Source organism: Zalophus californianus, chromosome 3, assembly GCF_009762305.2.
Source record: "Zalophus californianus isolate mZalCal1 chromosome 3, mZalCal1.pri.v2, whole genome shotgun sequence".
NCBI lineage: Eukaryota > Metazoa > Chordata > Mammalia > Carnivora > Otariidae > Zalophus > Zalophus californianus.
Genome location: NC_045597.1, coordinates 129,334,991 through 129,357,097, shown reverse-complemented (window position 1 = coordinate 129,357,097; position 22,107 = coordinate 129,334,991). Strand labels below are relative to the sequence as shown.

Here is a 22,107-nt window from a genome sequence, read left to right as displayed (position 1 = left end):
TGTCTTTTCAAAGCTAATATAGCACTTAACATATATTAAGGTGCTCCATCAATATGAATATATTTTAATTAATGATTAATAAAATTATAGTTGTTTGCTCTAAAGTAAATATAAAAAGTCAAATAAAATGAATAGCGGTTTCATGACAAATCTCTTTTAATAAACTGATAAAAATCATTTTCATTTTGCTTACGTATTGCATGCTTCAATGTTCTTATAAACAATGTTTTCTCAAGTATTTTAAAGACATAGATATAATTGATTTGAATTATCTCATGTAAGGTGAATTTAACTGTTCCTCATGTCATATACACACACCAAAATAATCCACAGATCTAACTTAGCTAGACCTTGCTAAAGTTTAGAATACCTTTCTACATTCAGATATTGTTTCTTGTAAATGTTTTACCAAAAGCAACACAAAAGACTATCAGTAATTGTGTATTACACTGTTCTTTAAGGAGTCAGATTACTCACTTGGAAAATAATCCATCCCGTGAGAAGAAAAAGTTTTCAGAAGACCAGCACAGACCACAAGAGAGATTCTTGCAAAACTCTACCTGCAGGGTGTAAGGTAATCTAAAAATGTAATTTTCAAACAGATATTTGTAGTTTTTATGTTTATTGTGGTAGTTTATGAGTGAATAAACTTTGTAAACTTATAAAATATTGGTGAGGTACAAATAAGTGAGTACGGGAAAGAGTCTCTTTGTACATACTCATATGCAGGGAGATGTTACATTTTACCTTAAAAAGAGTAATGAGGATGTTTTTCCTTTTGTTCAATTTTGTGTATCTGCCAGTAGATGGCGGTACCATGTTGAGAGCTGTCAGCCTTCCCCCCCCCCCAAAGCTGTTTTCTGATATATGTTGGGTACCATAGAGTGAATCTCAGAACAGGAAGCGGAGGCATAAGCAGAGAGGATTCTGGAAAGGTCTCTTTGTTTTCTTGTCCACAGAGAAAGCAAAGAAAAAAACACTGTAATTAATCTGTAAATCTCTGTGGCCAAAAATCTGAACAACTGCAGAGAAAGGCACCTTATACTCTATAACCATCTTGGATACCGGGCTTTGTTATGCTGTGATCTGTCAAGCTCTGTTTTATCAGGTAAGCTGGCAAAACATTTAATTATCTGCACCACAGAATCTAGCCACCAGATCATTTTTCTTATTTTAAAATCATCTTCATGCTGCTATTTTTAACCTAATGCTGTTTTAATGTAAATTCCGGGAACCAAAGTCATCATTTGATGTGTAAACTGCTTACTATTCCTTTATCTCTCAAAGGAAATAGAGCCTCTGTCTAGAAATGGTGACTTATGGTAGAGACTAGGCATCACTGATCTCATGTTTTTGAGACATGCAGATTGTTATGATTCATTGTATTCAAGGAAAATATTTTTTATTGCACAAAGCTGACCTAATGGATTTCGTGGCTGTACATCACCTATTTGAATGTCCAGTGTGCCCAGTATTTTTTAAACATAAATGTATAGTGAAATTGGAACTATCATTCTTGTGCTTTAGTCTTTTACTTAACAGCTTTGGAGGGGCCATGTGTCTAGGGAGTGATAACAATATAGAGGTGTAATAATCTATTTTCATGGAGGGAAGAAGATAACCAATACTAACCATTAAAAAGAGATTTAGCCTTTTAATAATAAAATGATCCCTATATGTTCCACAATGTATTATTTAGTTTATATGTTAATATGTTCATTTTTATATTAAATATTTATCTTTAAATTTATTGACTTAAAGGGTATTATATTTTCTTGATGAATTATCTCAGAAGCTTGATATATTTCTGTTTATTTTTTTCTGTGAGATTTAACAACTAGTTATTATTATTAATTACCAGGGAGAGCCACTTGCGCCAAAAATAATTACTTACTTTATCTATAATATATATTTTCTGTAGTTTTCTTTAAAATATTTTATAGCATAACCACAAATGTTGCATTCAATTAGCAATCACATACTTGGAATAAGAAATTATTGGCAGAAAATCTGTAGGTATTAATTGAAAGAAGGGTTTTAAATATCATAAAGTTGTTATTTTTTAATACAACAGGTGGTGTAATGTAGCATATGAGGACAAAGATAAAAGCATAAGTGCTTGTAGGAATTTGCATGGAAAAATTTCAACACAAGCACTTCACGTACTGTGTGTCCTATGTGAAATAAAGACCTCTGATTTTAACCTGGGTTTCCAGTCAGTACTGGTCAAAATGGCCTAAGGATAGAATTTGAGTATTTAAAAGCAATTGTAATTTCTAATGATATGGCAAAATACTGATTTCTCAGTATTTTACACTGAGTATCAATAATACTCCCCCTAAAAACATAAAGTAGTGATTGCCTCAGAGAAAAGCCCTGAATCTTGTGTATTTCAGAAGAACTCCTACTATAGGATATGAAGAAAATTGTTTCTTTGAAAAGGGTTCCCAGAAATGGATGTTAATTGGCTTCAGTGTATTGTATACTTCATGCTTCTCTACAGGGGACTGAATTTGAGTAACTTTGTTCTATGTAAACACAAGAGCTGGTCTTGACTGAACTTGTTTTACATTTATGAATGGATGCTTATATTTCAGCCCTCGATATCAGCAATTTTTTCAGTATAGTTGCAATAATCTCTTATTTGTCTATATACGTAGTCATGATGTGAAGAGCATATGTACACAGAGTTCTTCACAAAACTGGCTTTTTGAAAAATTTTGGAAATCAAACCTGTTTTGATTAAGTTTGGGTATCTTACTCTTTAAAAGAATTAACAGTGACTTCATTCATAAGAAAAATACTGTAATTTTTTAAAAGATTTATTTATTTATTTTAGAGAGAGCACAAACAGGAGGGGCAGAGGGAAAAGGAGAAAGAAGCTCAAGCCGACTCTGTGCTGGAGGCCAACGGGGGGCTCGATCTCACTACCCTGAGATCACGACCTGAGCCAAAACCCAAGAGTTGGATGCTTAACTGACTGAGCCACTCAGGCGCCCCAAATAATACTGTAATTTAATGGTGTACTACAGATAAATAGGTTGAGCACTGAGCTGGAAGTCTCAGTTTCTGATTCAAGTTTTACTAATGAGCTTTATCACCTCAGAAAAGACACCATGTATCACTGAAGTACATTTTCTTTGCTGTATGGTTATTAGAATAAAAAATATATAAGGACACTTCTCATTTTAAAATTTTATGATTCTAATTTACCTGGATTTTCACCAATTGATCTCTCAGCTTAACTGTGATATGATACATCTTTAACTCTTGTATATTGTATATTTATATTACCACTTATTGTTGTATATTACCACTAATGGTGCACTAAACGTGATGATAGAAAAATAGAGGACTAGAGATGTTTTAAAAGTCCTTGGCCAGTTCCTTCTGTGGTGGAAATGACTGGGAAGCAATATGGAGAAGTGAAGAAGAGCAGGGCTGACAGACTGAATCCTAGCTTCACTATTAAATGACAAAGTATTTAAATTTTCTAAGCCTCTATTACCTCATCTATAAAATAGGAATGATAGCACCTAATGCTGCAGGATTGTGTAAATAAATAATGTCTGTTCAGTGTTTATTACATATCCTGGGACATGACTGGATGGCCACCCTCCCCTCTTCCCTTGCCCCCCAATATTAGTGATGGTGATATAATATCTTCCACCACAACAGGAAGGACAGAATGAAACTGCCAAGAAATTCTGTAGCTGAAAAATGATAATTCTCATCCTGGAAGAATGCCCTCGCTGAAACAACAACAACAACAACAAATGTGCTCCCTATAATAATACCGATTAGTGCTAACATCCTAGGCATTTCCTGAGAGTTTAAAGAACTCTCATAATACCTTCTAAAAAACCATTCTTTGGCCCAACGATACATTATCATGGACTCCACTTCAAAGCCTTTCTTCTTTTTAACAAATTAGGGGCAAGGAGCTTTATTTCACTTGTGCCTTAACAGATATACTTATCAGACAAAAGTCTTTGAAGATTCACAAAGAAAATTTAGGTCTCACCAAGAACATTTAAGTACCCCAAAATTTCTACTATGGCCATCAAATTACAGAGCCTAAATCCCAGAAATGACCACATGTGTTGGCTATGTGATCAACTCTCAAACTCTCCTGCTTAAGTCCTATTAATGATACAATAAAAGGTGGAAAGGCAAATTGTGCCTGATGAAATTGTGGATATACTGCAAAATCCCTACTTCCCTCCAAATGTTTTCTCTACGTGCAGTTTTGTGCTCTTGACAGTTCTGTGCTCCTGGGATCTTTGGGAGCTACAGCTGGGATGGCCATTCAGCACCCCAGGCCTCCTAATCCTGCCCTTCAACCACCCTGGGCCTCTTTACACAGACTCAAGTAACTACACTGGCATTTTCATCTTCATGGTAGCCAAGATGACTTAATGGGCTCACGACTACACAGATGTGAGAAGGCTGAGACTTTGGGAGGCTTAAAGACATGAGGGGAAGATTTCTCAATTACACTGTGCTCTGCCTGGAATTTGTTGGTTAGTCCGTCTTCCTTGATTCTAGGTAACTCCAGCTTTTGTGGTTCCTTATTTTTAGGGTTGAAATTAACTGAATGCACTCATAAATATAAGGATATGAAGACAAAGGTGCTTTTTTTCCCACTAAAGAATGAACATGTGACTAGATAGTGAAATTTCTTTGCATGAGTGGCTGTACAGATTACTTTTTCTTATTATCATTCATGTATAGGAACATTGTGAACACACTGAAGGTTGGGAATTAGTGTTTTGTTTGGCATCTAAAAATATATTATTCACTCTACTTTAATACTGATGGTTGTTTTACAAATTTTCCAAATTATGAAGATGAATTACCTACCTGCCCCTGAAATGTAATTTAAGATATTAACAGTACACTTCTGCACTTTCAGGATCTTTTTTAGAATTTTGATTAATTTCAATTCTAAATTATCTTTGCTTCCACTTGAATTTTACCCCACAAACAACTTTAATGGCAATTCAACATAGAACCTGGTATCTGAACTATTACTTTTTGAGGTAGATTGTTGTTTGAGGTAGCTATAAAATTTGGGAAAGAGAAAAGCCAATTGGATTATTGCTTGTGTTGCAAGATCATATATTTATCTTTGATTAGGAAGCTACTTTTTAGTTCAGTTTTCCCTGATGATATTTTTCACCCAGAGGCAACGTTAACACATTCTTCAGATACATTTTAATGGAATATTAACAAGCGTAGATACCTATTTCAGAGCAGAATAATGTTAATTTTCTTTTACTTGATAATACGGTAATAAAGAAAATCTGGCTCTCCTATTATGCAAAGACACGCTTTGTTCTATGAACTGCCTGACAAGTATCAACTCTTTGGGTACCTAAAATTTGAATCTACACCCAGATATATAATTAGCCACAGTAGAAGAATTCTTTAAAATCTACATGAATGCCTACTGGATACCACAAGTTTTAATGTGCCCTATTTATTGATTGATTGTTTTTTATACTTTGCCTCTTTTCTTCAGGATTTGAAGTGCTAAAGGACCTTATAGAAAGAATTCTAAAGACGTTTCATCCCAAGGTATATGAATAGAGAACAACTGCAAAGTAACTTATAAGCAGGTTTACAATGTTAAATATATACATTCTGTACGAATACAGTGCATATAAACATATGCCAGGTGGTGGTTTGGGTAAGGGAATTCTCAGGGGTTGTTTCAGTTCAGAGGAACCTTTTAAAAGTCTGGAGTTATTTCTGTAATAATTCAATTAGGTTTTCATCCTTTTGGAGACTGCATATAGGGAGCCCTTCATGTGATTAAGCTCTGTGCTGGAGCAAAGTGAAAGAAATGATGGTCCTTAAATTATTAAACAGTGCTTGAATATTGTTTTATTCAAAGGGTGAATTCAAAGATGGGAAGTCACTCTTTAAATAACTTTGGCCATTTTCTGCCAAGAAGCTCACTTTGGGGAATTGTAATCTCCTAATATTTAGAATATTCTTACTCAGGTTGTACAGAACATCGTGTCCTTCTCCTTTCCCAAGAGCTCTGACTGGAATAATTCACTAAATCCCAGCTATTACTGCTAAGTGACCCTGTGCTTCTGATCTAGAACCCAAAATATTCTTGCATAGGGCTTAACAGCACACAGTTTAAGGGCTTACGCCTCTAGTTAAGAACCAGTCATCTGTTAGTTTGTCTCCCCAGAGTTTTTGTTTTTTTTTTAAAGATTTTATTTATTTATTATGTCAGAGAGAGAGAAAGAGCACAAGCAGGGGAAACGGCAAGCAGAGGGAGAAGCAGGTTCCCTGCTGAGCAGGGAGCCCGATGTGGGACTCGATCCCAGGACCCTGGGATCATTACCTGAGCCGAAGGCAGACGCTTAACGACTGAGCCACCCAGGTGTCCCTCCCCGGTGTTTTTGCTTGTGACATTTATTTTTCTCTTTGTAAATTATTTTTGTTTTACCTAATGAAATGTTGAGCACTTTCTTTTCGTGGAACTTATATCATGGTTGGAAATTACCTTGTAAATAAATTCTTAGGGAAACAACTCCAAATTCCAAATGGGCAGAGTGGGTAAGAAAAAGAGTGAAGCCAGCAAGGCTGAGACTATAGAACTGGACATCCATAAACAACCATATCCTTTCCAAGGAGGGAAAGCTCCATCTTAGGGCTAGGAGACTGAGAAATCAATTTTTCCAAAGAAGCTAAAAATCCAGATTTTTATTAGAAACCTCCCTCTTGTGAAATGCTGTCATCTATTTCAAATTATTCACAATACTGGATAAATCCAACAAAACATACCTACAGGCAGGATACAGCCATGGGAGTTTGGCCAGGTGTTTTTTTTTTTTTTTCCTTTTGCCAATCCAACCAGTATTTTCACCAGTGAGGAAAAATAAATCTGATGGAAAGGAAATGGCTTGACTGCATTTCGAGGCACAGCCACAATAACATTCATATTTCTTATCTACTACTCCAGGCCTCAACCAACTGCCTGTGATTTTCCTATTACATTCATTTCAAACCCTTGAATATTTTATGCATTACCTCCCATATTTCTGTTTTTCCTGCTGATATTTAAGTCACCAAATTTTAATTATCATCATAGATCCTTTTTACCCCAGTTTTGTTGCTATTAGTGCTTCCCTTGCTGTCATTATCATGTTACTGATATGATAGTTGATATAATATGTAATATTCCCACTTCTGCCCTGTTCTGAAACTACTGAAATCTGTCTTTAAATTAAAATTCAAAAATCGATCCTTTAATGATATTTACCTGTTCTTGAGTCCCATATAGCCTCAAAGTTCTCAAATATCATATTAAATGATCTTTAATCATAGCCAACAATGATTACAGTTCAAGTAAATCCATTCTTATTGTTAGCTTTCAACCACTGTGTTGGGCTCCACTATCAATCTTATGAAAATTAAAGTATATTATTATATCAGCATTGGAAGGACAGACAAAAGTATAATTCACAATCATATTGCATTCTCTTTCATTGACATAAAAATTTGGTAGTATTAGATAAGAATACAAAATAGATCCATGTGCCTGGAATGAGAACTTCTTGGCCAGTAAATGGAAAATCAGAAAAAAAAAAGAAAAGAGAAATGACGAAAATTAGATTTTTAAAACCTCACTAATAAAAATAACAGAAGAAAAGAACAGTTGAAGGGAAATAGATATGCAAACATTCTGAGAGAAAAGAGAAGAAGGTACAACATGATAAGCTTTGGCAGCACGCTGTATTCACCTGGGAAGCTTAAAAAAGAGCATTGCTGGCTCCACGTTAGACCAATTCAATTATACTCTCTGGGGCTGAGTCTGGGGATCAGTGTTTGTTTAAGGGCTCTGCTAGTATAGTTCAAATATGGGGCCAGGATCGAAAACGAGCTGACTGAAGGAAGGCAGCGAAAAATGAGAGAAGCTAATGAAAGGTTGGCTAGTGAAGTAAAAGAGCTGAGAAATGACTTTCAAAATAATTTTTAAAATTCTAGTAAGTGGGTGTGTGTTAGGTAAAGAGACTATGCAAATACTTAGGAAAATAGCAAAAAATACATTCGTGTCCTATGTCTTCCTTGGTTAGAAAGGCTGGTATTTATACTATATGTTTAAGCAGTTTTATATTTCAAATCACCAATTTCCTACCCTTACCTCTATCTGAAAGTTGACCCAGCTGCTGGCTATGGTATATTTTGCAGACTAACAATACAAACAGTTGTGCATGCTCAGAAATAAGCATCGTGAACTGCAATTTGTACAACCAGAGATTCACTCTCTTTTTATTCTGTACCTCATAAATTGCTTCTTTGAAAATTAAGTCTTAAATAATCAATTAAGAGTTTCTATTGAAAGATACTCTTTGAATGTCCAGGTCATCCTACTGGAAACAAAACACTGATTTCTAATTTCTGAAACTGCAACTGTGGCAGATTGAGAGGAAAGGCAGATCTGTAAACCAACAAATTTCTTCAAGTCAAAATGCATTTAAAAGTGTATTTTCAGAAAGTGATATTTATAAGAAAGAAATGAGTTAACCTAATAGCTAAGTGGAATTAATAATTAATTGCATTTCTTAAAAGGAATTCCATTACTAAGGTGAGTCAGCTTTTTCAACTCTTTAAGAAGACATTTGCAGGGTTAACACCCCAGTTGCTTTTTTATGTTGGCTTCTTGCGGCGCAGTCCTTTCCACAGCTGGGAGGAGACTGCAAGTAGCCTTTAATAAAACAATCTTCTATGTCCTCCAGGGCAAATTATATCCTAAGTCTTTCCTCTAGATAAACATCATTTAATATCTACTACTTAACTCTGCTTTCTTCACAACCTCTACCATTCTGTCAACCTGGTCAGTAAAATTACCCCATGGAGAAAAGATCTGTTAAATCTCAAGATGAGAATATCCATATTTTAAGTCGGGAGGCTGGTGTTTCTACAGTAAACAGAAGAAATACAATATTATGTTTGAGGCTAGATTTATGATGGATGTCTGTGAAACAGTGCCTGGGTTCGTAAACTGGGATCGGATCATTTACTTAAAAATAATTGACATCTTATCTTTATATACAAAGTGCTTGGGTACAAAACAATGAAAATATAAAAAACAAACCAGTGAAATGTTAATAAGAATTAAAGCAGAGAAGAAATGTTTTTCAAAGAAGGCTCACCTTAAATTATTCAGTGAGTATAGAAAGTAAAAAATTTATTGTTGATACAAACATTCCTTCCACCAACATGGTGATTCTTTGGGGAAAAGCATCTCAACTTGTCATTCAAAATCATTTAGTACAATTGAAAAGGGAAAGCGTAATGCTTAGGAGTAAATAAAAACTGGCAGAACACATCCAAATCATGGTGCAGATCTTTATGCAAATTAACACAAAGGAGTTAAACCACACCACCAAAGCCACAAAAGTGAGCTTTCTCTTAGACCTTTGTTAGACACATTGTTTACTAGGTGTCTTAAAATTATTCGGAGTCACTGTAAGGCACGTTTCTTTTAAACATCCATTAAAGGCACAATAGTAATGATACGTCTCAGACAACAATCTATGAGATCAATTTAATCATAAAATAATACACGTTTTTTCAACTATCCATATCTCTCAGGAAAGCTAAATTTAGAGAATCTTATGCCTGAGAAAATACTTTCATTTATTCTCTTAAATTCTTCCCGAAAAAAATGTTTCAGGGCTAAATATTTAAAGCATAAAAAGGCACACTTAGTGTGGGGACTCTGTACCTTCACAACCAGTTTTTTTGTAAACCTAGAATGGCTCTAAAAAAAGAGATTCTATTAATTTTTTTAAAAATGGGGGGTCACTTGAAGAATTAGTGAATTCAATGCCCAATATTGCAGAAGCAATTTTATCAGAATCCTGAATGACCCATGTCTTTGAGGAGATAATTCAGGGGACACACCTGGAACACTGCAGGAACATCACAGATTCCGGTTCTGTCCTTTCTAGCATCTTCTCCCTTTAGCTTTTACATTTCTCCTCATGATTGTCGCCCTTTCTAGCCAGGGTCTTACTTGCTAGATCTTCCAACCTGGGTAGAACCAGGATGGACAGGCTACACCCATCTTGGCTCTCATGAGCAGTTTGGTTGCTGCAAATCCTTGCCTGAAATACAAGTTTGCATCACATGTAATTTTTTCTTACCTGTGGCATTCTGGTTATCTTTAGCCTCAACAGGATTGATCATTGAACAGCATCCTTCCTGCCTTCACATGCAGAGACCTTCCACTGTGTGTTCCTGCTGCAGTAAAGTGGCATCATTGACACCTAAATCAGGGCAGTGCACACAGGCCCTTGCTCTAATTTTGGTGCCAATGATGTGCTCAGTGGCTGGGGGGGAAAAAAAACACACTGACTTTTTGGGACCTGAGTTCAGATCCTATAAAAATATTTTCAGCTTCTCTTTACTTCAAAAGCCCCTATTTTGGCGGGGTTGGAAGGGAATTTAACCAAGTGACTTGTCATATTCACTGAAAATTAGACAAAGCTTTGTGAGTTTTTTTTTAAAAACTTCTATTTGTATAAATTTCTCATCTAGGAAGAAATTACACGTATAAGAATTACATGAAGAAATCATGTATACAGAATTGGATATCTATAGAGTTGAAAGGATGTGAGGGATATTTCTTTTCAGCAACCAACCGCCCAGCTATGCTGTACTCAAGGCATTCATAATATTTGTTCATCAAAAACATGGTTTTAATCTGAGCAAGCTCATAGTTCATCAGAGTATTCTGAAATGAAGATAGCCTCTAATATGTATAGCGCAGCCTAGCTCAGTTACATGATTAGTCCAGTATTCAATAGTCCTTGTTCAGAGTACAGGACTATTGTTGTACCTATCATTCTCTCCCAGAGGGATGGATGTTGGAGTGTATCTGGTACAGAGCCCCAGAGTCTGAACACTGGAACTAGAGTTTTAGAAACAAAAGAGGCACTACCGCAGCCTAGCTCAGTTACATGATTAGTCCAGTATTCAATAGTCCTTGTTCAGAGTACAGGACTATTGTTGTACCTATCATTCTCTCCCAGAGGGATGGATGTTGGAGTGTATCTGGTACAGAGTCCCAGAGTCTGAACACTGGAACTAGAGTTTTAGAAACAAAAGAGGCACTACAAATGAGCTAGTCAATTTTCCTCCTCTCCCTCTCTTTTGTAGATGTGGACAATGAACACCTAAGCTATTGAGTGTTCAATATGTCACAGCAAATGATGGCAAACACAAGTCTAGAATACAGGTTACCTGAATGGCAGCTTCCATTCCCCTCCTGTTTTCCTCCCTCTCTTCCTTACCTTTTCATTAAATCTTGTTTCTAAAATGATTGAGCACATCAAACTTTTCCATTCCGCTGCACTGTCTTCTGTGGCACCATCTGAGAGTGATCAGAGTGTATGGCATTATAATTATCTATTCGTGGGGCATGGGTAATAGAGAAGGTCCCTCAAATGGTTGGGTTCTGACAGATGAAGAATCACATGACAGCCGAAACTCAGCCCCACCTAAATCAACCTGTGCTCCAGTGGAGTTTACCAGTAGAAGTGATCTGAAGGCAGTGATTACAACCCTTCTGCTCCAGGCTAGATAAATCTCAATCCTCTGTATTTTAAACCTCAAAGGAATGCAGGTAACATGTAGAAAAGTGAGCACCACCATCTTGAATGAACGCAAGTTGTACCTCAAGATACTCGTTCTAAAGTTCCCTCAGGTTGCCAAGTGAAAAAGGCAATCAACTCTTAACACTCAGTTGTGAAAACAGTGTGCTGTCGTTTTGATTACAGTCAGTAAACAGTCTGTGGTTGCCTGGAAAGAAGCTGCCTAAAGCACACGGCACCGGCAAGCAGTAGGAGAAACGTGGCTGAGGGCAACTCAGAGGCCTCTCTGTTACGGCTGAAGAGGCACTGATGTTACCCTGATGTTATAGATCAAGGATTTATTACTGGTCTGAGAATGCTGTTTGCTTTCTGTTTGCCATGATGCCAGTTTATTTCAAAATAGAAAGCTTTCTATAATTTTGCTAGATTCATATTGAAATGTGGTTTCCTCTCCAGAAACACATGTGCTTCAGGCACACATCCACACAAAATGTTTGCTTATGGACAAAGTAACTTTTTCACTATAGTGTTTCTTGGTCCCAAATCCTATGACTTAAGGACAAAAACAACAAGCTGACCAAGTAAAATAGAAAAATTATCCATCCAGAGACAGCCTGCCACCCTTTTTGAGCATCAGAATAGGGGATTGCCTCCCTTTTTAACTTATGTGTTTGTTGATGGGTTTCATCACTTGGAGGAGGATTGGGGGGTGGGTAGGAGAAAGGGATGTATCAGATCAGCACTATTCAATAGAAATATAATGAGACCCAGAACGTACTTGGAAATTTTCTAGGTGCTGAAAAACAAGACGAAATAAACAAGTGAAATTAAGGTTATTGATGCTATGTTTTATGTAAGCCAACATGCCCAAATACTATCATTTCAAGATTTGGCACTAGCCACATTTCAAGTGCTCAACTCCTGCATCTGGCCAGTGGCTACCACAGTGGACAGGGCATTTCTAAAATTTGTAACTTCTTGCTTACTGTAGTAGCTAGTCAATAAAATCCTTATTGACTCAAGGAATTTAACAGTAATGTAGAAATATAGTAATCCTTATTCCTCAAGGAATTTAACAGTAGATGTAGAAGCAATAAGGTACATCCTTAAGAACAACAGAAGATAGAATATTGTAATTATAATATGAATTTTAAAGACAATATATGTGTGCTCTGGGAGTTTAGAGGAATGCAGAATCACTTCTGACTTTGGAGTGAAGGTAGGATTTTAACAGGCAATGACTGGTGGTGAATGGTATTTCAGTCAGAAGGAATGTTTTTGAAAGGCCAAGGCCAAAGACTGGGAATTTTCAGGGAATGGCAAATAGATGAGTTTGACTAGAGAAGAGCATATATATAGGAAAGTATGTAAGATGAAACTGCAGAGACAGATGGTAAAGTATTTTTAGAGAGAGAGAGAGACTTTGATTACTTTTTCTAAAGAAAAACAACACTGGATTTGGTAGTACCATTTATTAGCCATGTAATCTTGGACAAGTTACTAATCCTCTCTGGACCTTATAGCTCCTTTATCTGTAAAATGAGGGCAATAGTCACATTTAGCTCATAGGGTTACTGTGAAGATTAAATGAGCTAACCAGTGCCTATAGTACAGTAAGTGTTTAATGTCCTTTATTATCATTATTGTTACTTCTCGAAGATATTTTGGAGTGGGGAATTCTTTGAGTGAAGCATTCAGTCTTCATTTTGCTTTGTTTTAAAGACAGTCTAGTAAGCTTAGCCTATTTATACAATTATCTTTGAGGTAAACAAGATTTCAATGCATGTATTTTGATCTAGATTAAATAGGACTACATAATTAAGAAATATAGTATCCATAGAGAATTTGGCTTTCATTGCTGTTTTTATTTTTTTGTTTTATCGTGTTAACGGTTGTGTGATACAAAACTAAGTTACTTTATTTACTTGACCAATCCCCTATTAGCAGTCATTTCAGTTTTTTCTAGGCTTTGTTATTATAAAAATAATACTGCCATAAGTAGAATACTAGTCTTTCTAAAGAGTACTTGTAGGTTGAAATAAAAATTACTAAATATTGGGGGTAAACCAAAATTAAAAATCTGTTTATTCAAAAAATGTCTGCTGAGCACCTACTATGTGTCATACACTGTTCTAAGCACTTGGGATTCATTGGTGAACAAAATAGACCAAAAAGGGCAAATATTCCAGCCCCTGCAAGGCTTATTATGTTCTACCCAGGGGAGACAGAACATGAATAATAAACATTACAAATACATAAATTATGTAGCACATAATAAGGTGAGAGTGCTTTAGAAACCAATAGAATGGGGTAAGAAGCTGGAGGGGAAGCATAGTAGGTCTCTTTGAGAAGGTAAACATTTGGCCAAAACCTGAGAGAGATGAGCGAGTTAGGCATTCATCTACCTAAAGAAAGAACATTCCTGAGAGAGGGAACAGTGTATCTGTGCCTGGCAGGTGCAGAGGACAGACAGAAGCCAAGCAGGCTAAGCGGCAGTGAGGGAGGGGGAGAGCAGGAGGAGATGAGTTCAGCTAGGTAACTGTAAGCCCATATCATAAGGTCTGATAGGCAACTGTAAGGAGTTTGGCCTTTTCTCTGGGTAACTCCTGAAGGCTTCTGGTCAGAGGAATGACATGATTTGATTTCCATTTTGCCCAAATTGCTCTGCCTGCTGGTGAGAATAGGCCAGGAGAAGGGAGACAGGAAGCTATTGCAGGCTTTTGTGAAATACTGCCATAAATCATTCCAAGGTTCTGGGTTCAGAGGAATTATACCACAAGACATTAAATGAATGAACAAATGAAACTGCAGAAACTATGACTGTCATCTCTGAGAGATCCTAAAAATGAGAGCAATATTAATGGCACATATATTTCTAACTTAAAAAAACGTAAAATAAAATTATGGTTTCTGTAAGCCAGTCATTGTCAATGTGTGATTCCTGGGGCAGAAGCACCAGCATCATCTGTGTACTTGTTAGAAATGCAAAATTAGGGGCCTCACTCCCATCTATAGAATCAGCTGCTCTGGGGTGAGGCCTAGCAAGCTGTGTTTAAACAAAAAGCATTCTAGGTAACTCTGATGCTAACTATGAAGAACCACTACTATAATCTTAACTGGTGAAAATAGATGGACTGACAGATCCTTTTCAATTTTAGCATAGTGGGTTTCCCAGTTCAATTTTTAACAATTATTTTCATAATAAAATTAAGTATATTCCTTGAGAAAAATAATTCATTTGTAAGAAGCACAGACTCATGCTTACGAACAAATAAATCTTTTAAATCATGGAGAAAATTTTGACATTTATTATATCCCATCTCTTTATAAAAGTATGATGGGAAGTGGTATATTATTTTTTAAATCCATGTGCAATAGGAAGTTGAAGACAAGGCAAACGGAAAAATGGAGGTGATAAACCTGTCAAGACTGTGGATCAATGAAGTTACTCTTTTGGAATGTACATTTAGCTCTGGGCCTCCTGGACTCAACATTTTTAGCGTGAAGGCAAGAATGAATTTTATAGAGCTCAGAGAAACAATTACCAGATTGTAGGTTAATGTGAATCACCATGAAGCCTTCTGACGGTCAAATCTGATCTGGGAGAATCTCTGGAGCACCCAGAGGACTGTATGGTTTACTTTCTAGACAAACTTCCTATGTTTCATTTCATAATATCTTGGTGATTTGGCCATTTGGAATTGTCCCCTTGATAACGGCCTCAAGTCTTAAAACCAAATGATCAGCTGGAAGGGTAGGATGATTACAGACACTGGAGAGCAAACCAGCATTCCCACCCAGATGGAAGGCTGCCCCTTCCCTGTGGGGAAATGCTGCCAGAGACCAGCTGGCAAAGTGTGTGAGTTCCTCAATAAGAGGCTTTGGATCTGCTTCAGCCTTTGCACAAAGAGCTAACTACATCCCCAGAGTTTTACAGCTAATGCATGACAGAAATGGTTTTAGTCTGGAAAATTCTAAAGCAGGTACATCATATTATGAGTATAAAATAAGATGGATGTATTGAAAGAAAACAGCATAAACGGCCAAAAACAGTGAAAAGATAAAGAGGAAAGATGATGGTTAAAAACAATGCACAGGGAGTAAGACAAACATTTTTAAAAAACACTGGGACTCAGTCTTAAAGAATAAATAGTCAGGATAAACTAAAATACCACAAAAAGGAATATAAACAATTAAACTCATCTCTATAAAATTCAATTGTTGACGTAAACATTACAATTAATAACATTAATATAAATGGATTAAGAAAATTAAAAGCACAGCAACTTTGTCCAAGGTTCCTCAGCTGGTGACACCTCCCTTTTCAGGGTAAAGCCTTATCATGTTCTTTGAGCTATCATTTCTTCATTTGTGGCATGAAGAACTTTCCCTTAATTTCCAAAATGCTGAAATTCTATGAAGATAATTTCAAAATTTGGGAGGGATCTCCTGGTCCAATACTTGTATTAGATAATCTGAAAGTAAAGTTTTGAACCATCCTATTTCATCATCTTCTTAATGGAATTCACCGAGTTCAACTAATTTTAGCCATTAGTAGAAGACTTAGTTGATTTAACCTTGTTTGGATCTTTTGCGCAATTACATTCAGGACATCTGATAAGCATATTACCTAGTGTCCCTTATGTTACGTCCTAAGCAAAATTTTTTTTCCCTGTTTAGTTCTTGGAGAAAGTTTGTCTTTTTATACACAGCTTTTAGGAATTGTTTTTGTTTTTTCCTAAATCCAGTGTGCTTCCACTTTTTCTTACTTACTGGCAACATTAGAGCTGAATCTAGCCTTGACTGTGTAAAGTACCCATCTCAAATTTCTAGTAACCTCTATTCATTTCCTTCAGAGCAGCCTTCTCAAATTGTAATCCACGTGCCACCTGCACCAAATTCATTTAGGGAGCTTGCTTAAAATGCAGATCTCTGGGCCATGCCCCAAACCAACTTTTTCAGAATTTCCAGAGACTGAACCCAGAAAGCTGCATCTTTGACAAGTAGCCCAAATGATTCCTATGTTAACTGAAGTTCAGAACTACTTTAAAGAATCCTCATTCTCTAAATAACTCAATGAAGCCAATTTTATATTAGTTAACCTGTAAGCCATGGTCTGCTTGACTGAGACAGAGATCTTAATAAGACACAATGCAACTTGAAGTATGAGGCCTAAATTGAAGCATGAGGCCATATACAGAAATCACTACTATTTCCCACATATATTTGGGGTTGGCAAATCTCCATTTGGATCCCAAGCCATAGGTTATATCTTTTCTGATCCATGAATCAGTGATTTTCACAATAGGGAGAGGAGAGAGAACTCAAGAAAATCAGAACTTTTGGGGATGCTTTCTCAAACTACTTTCCTGCTCCTCCTTAACTTCTTAGTTTCCTTGGATATTCACCCCACCCCCCACCTTATACCTCTCCCTGTTCCCAGACTAAAGATGACAAAATATTTTGGAAATACATCTAAATGGACATTTTGGTTTTTCAACATCATGTTCATTATATGTCAGGCTGGAGATTAAGGCATTCAAACCTTACTTCTTACTTGTGTTCTGGGGAGGAGAAGCAGCATTTATTAAGCTTGTGGCTGTAAAGTAGCGGGAACATTTACTGAAGGGCTATACATTTATTTAACAAATCGGTATTTCAAGGTCTGAGGTATGGGTCTGTCTGATGGGTATAATTAGTAGTGTAGTAATAACTAAGACTATTATTACTATTCTTCCTACTTCTAATACTACTAAAACCTCCAGCTTTTATGGAAAACCTACTTTATGCCACCTCTTGTATGAGTGACTTATAAGTGTGTGTGTGTGTGCACGTGTGTGCATGTGTGCGTGTGTGTGTAATACATATATCACTTAGTTCAAACAACAGCCCTGTTTCACTAGGTATTGTAATCTCCATTAAATGATGGGAAACTAAAAATTGGATTGGCTAGGTAGCATGTTCAATGTGACGTAGCTAGTGATGACAGAGCTAGATCTGTGCTATTACCAAATGAAAGGTAAGAGAGGAGAGGCAGAGGGAAGGTCATAAAGGTGCCTGCATACTTTGCTAAAGTGACTATGAGTCACTGAAGGCCACTGACAATTTTTAATAAGGGTAGGATATGTGTTTTAGAAAGATCACTTTGATGACAGTAAAGACAAGATTAGTGGCCTAGGAGTGAGTTTTCATTGGGAGACAAAGATTTTAAAAGACGATGTATAAAAGAAAAAGGTGAGATTTAATGGTTTTGTTTGTTTGTTTGTCTCAGTAAATTGTAAAGGGAGATTTATTGGTGAGAATCCATGACCAGTTTGGCTTATGAGCTCTGAATAAGTGAACTGAGGTAAACATTGTTTTAAATATCAATTGCTGGGGGTGCCTGGGTGGCTCAGTCGTTAAGCATCTGACTTTGGCTCAGGTCATGATCCCAGGGTCCTGGGATCAAGCCCCGCATCCGGCTCCCTGCTCCGCGGGAAGCCTGCTTCTCCCTCTCCCACTCCCCCTGCTTGTGTTCCCTCTCTCACTGTGCCTCTCTCTGTCAAATAAATAAAATCTTAAAAAAAATAAATATCAATTGCTGATTTAAAAATTACATATATTGTCTGTCCTTTGAAATAATGACTGGTTTAACTGGGCTAAGTTATTGCTAATGGTTATAGCTGAAAGGAATATGACATTGGATTGTTATACTTAGGTTAATATTATGCCTTGGTTTAGCATGCTAGTTTTTCATCTCTGCTTGTCTAAATTTACTCTTAGAAGCCATTGAATAAGGCTTATTGGTCTTGTCTTAGTCAGCCAATCAGATGGGGTTTTAGGTGGAGAAGAAAAAGAGATGAAAACAAACTAGAATAATGACCCACAATACCAATGTGGACCACACGTTCCATTGGTCTACTTCTTTGGTGTTTTGAAGAGAAGAAAGAAAGGGGGAGAAAAGAGGGGAGAGGGAGGAAAAGAAGTAGGAAGTAAAGAACAGGAAGATGCTCTGGAGCTCTGGCATGTCTTCAGAAAGAGTAATTAAATCAAGGCTGCCAAAGAAAAAAGAGCCCCACCCCCACCCCAGGATCCTGGCAGTGGTTCCTGGCCCCATCCTTCCTTGAGCACATCAGGGCACACAGACCCAGACCCAGACCCAGAGCACCCATTTCAATCCAAATGCCAAAGATGCTGGACTAACTTCACCTGTTTCCCTTTCTACACAGATTATGGAGCAAGAAAGCTGACACCAAGCCACATCAGAGTTCATCAGGGATGAGATATCTGTCAAGGATTTGTGGCAGAGTGGCTTACGGGAATAAAAATACAGAATCTCTTCTAGGGATAGTATAAGAACAAATGAAATAATTCCCAGAAGTGGCCTGAAGCTTTTCCAGAAAAAGGTGCTGTAACTATCTAAGGTATCTAAACTACCAGTAGGTATAAATTTGTGTTTGTGGAAGGTAAACTAAAATCTCTACTAGCTAACAAAGTCAGCTGTATCGGGAGAAAAAAAAAAAAAAGAAGGCAAAAGAGTGATTACTTCCTTGATAGTTTGTTCCTCCAAAGAGGCAAACACTTAGAAACACGGCAGAGATGACCTGCAGGAGTGGAATGATGCCAAAGGCCATTGATGTAAGAAAGATAAACCAACCCAGCTTTTTATTTCTTTTTCTTTTAAAAGAGACATTCATTCCGTGTGTTTAGTGAACTAACCAGGATTGTAATTACTTGAATTTTATTATATTTATTCAGTAACTGGATAATATATAGCTCACCTGTTTGAATTGGGGTAAAGGACATACAAATATGTGGTTAGTATTTGGTTGTAAGCTGGCTTCTGAACTGGCCAAGTTTTTGAACTGACCAAGGAGTATTTACTTGTCTGGTGTCTCATCTGCAACTAACTAGAAAAACTGTCTAAAACTGTCTTAGTCAAGAAAGATGTTTATTGAATATAACAAGTAGTGCAGAGGCTGTTTGGGTCCAAGAGCTGAGCGATCTGTCAAGAGCCCAAGGGTAGATTTCTGTGATCTGCAACTCTCAGTGTGTCAGCTTTGCCCTCAGAATGGCATCCCTTCTGGTTGTAAGCTGACTGAAGTAGTGCCATGTATCATACCTCAATGCAATAAGGTCCAGGGGACAGGGAATTCTGTCTCCTCCTTGGTCTCTTTATTAGGAGTGAAGAAACTTTTCATAGACACTCACTTAGCAGGCTTCCCCTCACCTTCTGTTGGCCAGAAATGGACCACAAACCTATTCCTGAGCCAATGATTGGCAAGGGGCTTGAAGAAGGTGTCTGGAGTAGAATGGATGTTGGGGAGTTGAACACAAAATTGTCTTCAGTATGAAAACATACAGTAGAAAAATTGAAGACCTAATAAAACCAACAATTTGTCTATTACAATGTTGGCTTAATTATTATTATTTAGCAGTTGTCTCTCTGAGCTTATAGCTGTCTGATAAGGACAAAGTCACTGGGAACATCAACTCCTAGAAACTAATTATTATTTCCAAGATAGAAATTGTTCTGATGACAGAAATGAGTTCGTGCTTTCCTACTCAGCTATTTTTTTCAGAGGTATGCCATTGAGTCCAGGTAGACAAAGAGGGAAATAGATTCTCTTATTAAAAAGTTAGCAAATCAATAAATAACATTTATGCGTGGACAATCATGAGTTTAGCTAACAGGAAGGGAACAATGGCAGAGAAAGTCTCAATTTCATTTGTATTTGGCCATGTCATAGCGATATCCTTGCTATACAGTTACTTTCTTGGTAGGTTTATTCAGACCAATAGGATTGCATAATTCCTTGACACCACAGTGAGAGCAAGAGGTAATGATAGATAAAAAGCTAGCCTAGGCTTTTAATTTATCTTCAAATAACTCTAAAGTACTTAAAATATATGTCAATGTGTATCCATTAGATGTGGGTTTTATGTTTGTTATTAATCCATTCCTGTTTATCTTCTACATTAAAAACAAAGGTGATGACTATACTGCTCTGTTTCTTAGATTTCACCACTCCATTCTTAACATGGGGCTGTATGCATAGTAACCTCCCAGTGAGGTAGTGAACTTATCCTAATTCCATTTCAGAACACATGAACTAAAAATCTCATTTCATAGGTTTGGAGCCCAGGCTATTTCCTGAGCTATATGGGTTTAAATCTTGTCTTCTTGACTTACTACTTTTGTAACTTGGACAAGTTATCCAACCTATCTCTACCTAGCTTTTTTTGATCTCTAAAATGGGAATAATAAGGTTAAATACGATTAAATGATTAAACCTCATAAGATTGAGTTAATGTATATAAATTACATGACAGAGTATCTGAGACATAGCAACAGTGTAACAGAGTTTTATCTATTACTATTGTTTAATTCTCAAAGCCACCTAGTTAGGTAAGCACACCAACCAGATGTTATTCCAAAAATCTTCTGAAATACGGAAAATAATGTTTAATTCTGCCTTGGAGAGTGTCCAGTGGTTATCATTATAATGTGCCAAATGCTCTGTATATGCCTTTAATAAATTATTATTCTCTTTCTCACATATGCTACTTGAAAATATGGTAAATACCAGAGGCGCCTGGGTGGCTCAGTCGTTAAGCGTCTGCCTTCGGCTCAGGTCATGGTCCCAGGATCCTGGGATCGAGCCCCACATCGAGCACCTCATCGGGCTCCCTGCTCCACGGGAGGCCTGCTTCTCCCTCTCCCACTCCCCTCTCTCTCTATCTCTCTCTCTGTCAAATAAATAAACAAAATCTTTAAAAAGAAAAGAAAAGAAAAGAAAATATAGTAAATATCAGATAATCATTAACCCAAAATGAAAACCCCTTTAGAAAATATTAATAACTTTATTCAAAGGAAGGGTAGTTAGTCAGTCCATTTTGTCTTTTAGATTATGTCCTTCCTATAATAGTCGCTCATTGATACCAAGAAAACACAGGATCCTTTCCTCAGCAATGGACCCAATCTTTCCCAACAATTTGCTCTCTTATCATCAAGGACATAAAAATACATTGTGGGAATTTTTTTTCTGATCTCTCAAATTGTATGACACAGAGCAGCTTTCCATCCTTGAAGATGGCAAATTTACAGCCTCTGACATAATTTTGTCTCCAAGGGAACAGACCAGAACTAATTGATTTTTGTCTGTAACATAATCATAAAGATCCCTACAAAGGGAGAGAGAAACTATTGATATTAACAGGTTATAGACCAATGCAATTTTCCAAATTGTCTGCTATTCTGGAAATTAGGCAAGATGAGAACTCACAGGCTAGATGAGTAATGGGAAAAATAATACTTTTGCCCTTGCCATGTAATGCCCTGGCATATTCCAAATGTTTACCATGCCCTTTTTTTTCAGATTCTGATTCATTAACAAATATTAGCTTTGGATTTGTATTTGTTGTTTCATATAGTTTTAGAAACTTATGTTAGTGTCAAAGCATACAGATATGTGTGCCTGGAAAACTGAATTGAACTATATAA

General features: G+C 36.7%; 1 protein-coding gene across 7 annotated transcripts in view; it reads left to right on the top strand.

Annotated features, from left to right (window-relative positions):
* The first annotated feature begins 892 nt into the window (after positions 1-892).
* Positions 893-22,107, top strand: part of SCN3A (sodium voltage-gated channel alpha subunit 3) — a 109,749-nt gene continuing 88,534 nt past the window's right edge. For 5 of the 7 annotated variants that reach the window (XM_035726809.1, XM_035726808.1, XM_035726807.1 and 2 more), the window contains exons 1-2: positions 893-1,108; positions 18,833-19,027. The gene's annotated coding sequence lies outside the window, so the exon portion shown is untranslated. Of the gene's footprint in view, positions 1,109-5,524; positions 5,581-18,832; positions 19,028-22,107 lie in introns of all 7 variants that reach the window. The other 2 variants (XM_035726805.1, XM_035726804.1) reach the window with 2 other exon arrangements.